The sequence below is a fragment of the Onychomys torridus genome, chromosome 3, assembly GCF_903995425.1.
Source record: "Onychomys torridus chromosome 3, mOncTor1.1, whole genome shotgun sequence".
NCBI classification, from domain to species: domain Eukaryota; kingdom Metazoa; phylum Chordata; class Mammalia; order Rodentia; family Cricetidae; genus Onychomys; species Onychomys torridus.
The window spans coordinates 141,288,362-141,293,218 of NC_050445.1; positions in this window are offsets into that span (position 1 = coordinate 141,288,362).

Below are 4,857 nucleotides of genomic sequence, written 5' to 3' on the forward strand. Positions count from 1 at the left end.
GGCTAACCCCAAGATGCAGGAACCACCTTGGGAGGATTCCCATACTTATCAGACTGCCTCCAACTTGGATGTCTGTTATTTGGCTTCCCAAGCTTGCTCTTAAATAAGCAAGCCAAAATAAACTCAGTTTCCCCTTTTGTGAGTCTCTTATCAGCTGACTTAACCTGTCTAGGTTTAGTTGCTTTGTGCATGGTTGGCAGCACGTAACTAGGTAACACAGGTAACTAGGATGCTGGAGCTGTGAGTGATTCAGGACCAGAATGTGGCAGTGACAGTGAGTGACATCACGATTGTTCTTCATTAGGACGTGTGGGGCTGGAGGGATGGCTCGGCCGTTAACAGCTAGGCTCACAACCAAAGATATAAGATGTGTGACCACCTTTGTGGTATGCCAGGAGCATTCCTGTCAACATGAGAAGCTGTGGTAAATGACCCCAGAGTCCTCTACGGACAGCCACAATCTATGACATTCTTCTTTGGTGATAGGCTCAGAGGATCATTGAGGCTAAGAGGGTTCAGGAAAGGCAGCATTAATTACTGTTCCCAAGAGGGCTGAGGTATGTCAGGAAGATTAAAAAAAAAAAAAAAAAAAGAGACACATTCCTCTCCCTCAGCAAGACCTCATCTGGGAAGGGAGTGAGAGACACTGGGGATGCACACAATGTACACATGTCCACCAAGATGCTGCATCAACATTCAGTACTGCAGAGACTTCATCAGAATGACCCATGAACAGCAGGAAGGATGAAGAGTCTCTGGAGGTGTGGGCCAGGACTGCAGTCCTCTCACAGCACATATGAGGTCCTGAGTTCCATCCCAGCATCGAGGGAGGAGACAGTGACAGGAAGAAAGTGGATCCTGGGTTCTGAAAGCCCTGGACCCAGCAGATCTGCAGTCAAGTGATGCGGTTCAATCCAGAGGCACGCTGGGTTCCCAAGAGGGGTTGCAAGTCATCTTTTCCAGGGTGCAGACTTAGGAAGCAAGACTTTAGTGAGCAGCCATGTTAGGAACTATTCTTGCATCTGCACCTGCTGGATTAAGAGAACGAAGCGGGACTGAACAGGGGGTGGGGGTGGGGAACAGATTGCACTGTGGTCAGAGGTTGCCAGCTAACCCCACTTGTCACTGCGATTGTCCCATTATGAGTCTTCATATCCCTGTATCGCCATCATCGGTGCAGGCTGTCTCTAAGTCCATGGATGAGCACCTATCTCAAGGATACATCTGCACACTCAGCAGATAACTTCCAGAGGGATCTTGGTGGGGTGGGGCAGCACCTCAGAGCAGGTACTTTTGAGCCCAGCTGGATCCTGCACTCAGAACTCTGGGAAAGCGAGCTGTTTTCCTGTGGTACCCACCACTTGCCCAGAATCCTATGCATTCTGTCTCCCTTCCAGAAGCCCACAGCTGCAGTGTCTCAGTATGGATGCATACCAAGGCTGTAAAACTATGTTGCCTTCTCTAAAATATTACATGGTACTTTTCTGATGGTCTGTATACGGAAGCTAGGTTGAGTTCAAAACAAAGGACCATTAATGGTGCAACTTCTCTCTGATGTCAGATGTCTCTGCTGAGACCTACTAAAAACCAGATTGTTGGCCTGATGCAGTGGAATACACTTATAATCCCAGCACTTGGGAATCTGAGGCAAAAAGATTGCAAATCCAAGGCCTGCTGAGCCTAAATAGCAAGTTCTAACACAACCTGGAATGTCTTAGGCACATAAAAAAATCATTAAAATCCGTTTTGTGGGGTCAGAGTGGTTAAAAACCTGTTCTTACAGAGGACCCAAGTTCAGTTCCTAGCAATGACAAATGGATCAAAACTGCCTGTACCTACCACTCCAGAGAATTTAATTCCCTCTGCTGGCCTCCACAAGCAGCTGCATTCAAGTGCACATACCCATACAAGGACATATATTTTTTAAAATAATTAAAACTTTAAAATTATTTGACTTCTTTATTAATTTTTATTTTTAGTATTTAGTAGACTATGTTAATTGTATGTGTCCTTTTTTTTTTTTTTGCCTCCCCAACTATTTCTCTGGACATACAAAACCAACTTCAGGTTACTAAAGAAAATTAAAACCAAAATTCTAGGTGTTTGGAATGCAGCTCAATGATGGTGTGTGTACTTAACATGTGCATGGCCTCAGGTCTAATTGCCAGTACCCAAAATGAAAGAAAACCCTCGAAAGTGTGTGATTGGAGTTTATTTTCCCCTGAATATGCATTCCCTGAACACTGAGTGAAATCTAAAGCTTGTGAAGGTTTTCCTGTTGGGTGAATTCCCAAGGGTGGTAATAACAGACCATAAATGATTGGCAGATGGAGTATGGGCCTCCCAATGCTGTGGACCAGCACTTCTATACTCCTTTGCATAGCACAGACATGGCCATCCCAGATAGTGGCTGAAGCAATGAGCAGCAGCCCTCCACCAGCAAATCTCAACCACATCTTCAGCCAAGAGAGGTCTTCTTAATTAAAGGAGCTACCTCCACTTTCCTTCATTGCTATTAGAATTCAATGAAGTTGGATCACTTAAGACCCTGAAATTACAGATGATTTCAACATCTGTGTGTTGTGGGGAGGGGGAAGAAAAGCCATCCCTCATTCTGAAAGCATTTGAGATGGCAGAGCTAGACAGTGATTAAAATTAGAGATGGGTTGTTCTATGGTGACAACCAGGAAAGATGGTAACTCGAGAATAACCAGTCAAAACACAATCCTGCCTCATAGGTATATATTTAATGCATGTTGAGTGTGTTTCTGAACCTAAGTGTGTGTACCATGTGCCCAAGGAGGCCAGAAAAGGGCATCTGATCATGGCTGTTCCCTGTTATGAAGTCTAAAAAATGTAGGAGATCTCTGGCATGGAGACAAGGGGCTACATTAATTGGTCAGCAAATTAACAAGCATTTTATTTACACAAAACCACTTTGCACATTATATCTCAGTGTACTAGATCTGTGGAGGACTTCATGGGGAGGGAAATTCAAGGGGAAGTAATCACGGCTCCTAATCTCAGCGAGTACTGAACTCCACTTAGGTATTCACACTGAAATGATGACTCATAGGGTAAAGAAGTTAATGCCAATGTAAGGGGCATGGCCAATGAGCCATGCTAAGCTAGAGGACACAGAGACCAAAGGAAAACAGCACAGTGGGTAATAGATGAAGTTAGGGGCTGGAGACATAGCTCAATGGCAGAGTGCTTGCCTAGCATGTGTGAGAGTTCAATCCTTAGCACCAAAAAAAGAAGAAGAAGAAGAAGAAGAAAGAGGAGGAGGAGGAGGAGGAGGAGGAGGAGGAGGAGAAGGAGGAAGGAAAGAATGGAAAAGGAAGGGTGGTCTGGAAAAGGCTCTGGTATCTGAACACTTGGTCCCCAGTTAGCGTCACTGCTTGGGAGAGATTGTGGAACCTTTGGGAGACAGAGCCTTCCTGAAGGAAGTGCATCACTGGGGGTGGACTTTGAAAATTGTATCACCCCACACTACATCCTGTTCACTCTTCCTTCTCTGTTCTTATGACTGAGATGTGATCTTTCAGCTTCTCCTGCCCCTGGTCCTTCTTGCTGTAATGAACTCTTACCCCTCTGGAACCATGAGCCAAAACAGACTCCCTCTTCTATGAGTTGCTTTGATCATGGTAGTTTATAGATCTACAGAAAAGCAACTAATATAGAAAGGGAGGGGAAGGAAAGAAGAACCTGGCCTTGATGAGGAATATGTAACAGACCAAGGAGCCGAGACAATCGGCTCAACAACCTTTAAACAGGTCTCATCACTAGTATCCTCATTATACACTTGTAGAAACTGAGGACATCAGGATGAATGAACATGCTCAAGGTCATCCTGGTAGTATATGTCAGAGCCAGGATTAAGACCCAGGCAACTTCTTTCCATCCTGTCTGACAGAAATAGAGTTAAAAACACTAGAGATAGCTATAATCTTAAATATCCTAACACACAAGATGAAAACTAAGAACGAGGCGAAATAGGTTGTAATGATATTTTACTGCCCTAGTATTTTTTCCTTTTTCTTTTTTAATATTTACTTATTACATATACAGTGTTCTGCCTGCAGGCCAGAAGAGGGTGTCAGATCTCATTACAGATGGTTGTGAGCCACCATGTGGTTGTTGGGAATTGAACTCAGGACCCCTGCAGGAACAGCCAGTGCTCTTAACCTTTGAGCCATCTCTTCAGGCCCCCTCAGTACTTCTTAAACACCGTCATTTTAACATGTAAGTGATATAAAAGTAACCAACATGACATTTGGCATTGCTTTTTACCCATGTAATTCTTTGAAGTCTGGCGTTTTATTTATTTTTTAAATATATCCAGAGTACATTTAAATTATACATTTAAATATGATACATTTAAATGGCCATATTTCCATTGCTCAATGCAGGCACATAGCCACTGACTACTGTATTAGTTCAGTGTTGACCATGCGCTGGGCCTTCAGTGCAGCAATGCAGTGTCCGTTGTAGGCTGTCTTTCTGGAACAGAGGCTCAGAGGGACAGGATTGGGAAGGAAAGCTGGGCTGAGTCTGAGGAGGGCTTCTAAGATCAGGAGAGAGGGTAAAAGTCTCGTAGGGATCCCTGGAACCTGACATAACAAATGCAGTGTCTTAAGTTATACTCTTGTGTGATCACACAACAGCACAAAATCCTGTCAGTGATCTGTGGCCTATGGAAAGTAAGAGAGCAGAAAGAGGATGATGACCTTAATGCTGGGGCCTGGTGGGCATGGAAGACCCTGCCTTCATGTACCAACTGTGTGATCTGGAGCAAGATATTTAATCTCATCAATCTTGGGGTTCTGTGTGTATAATAGAAGATGGGATCATTCT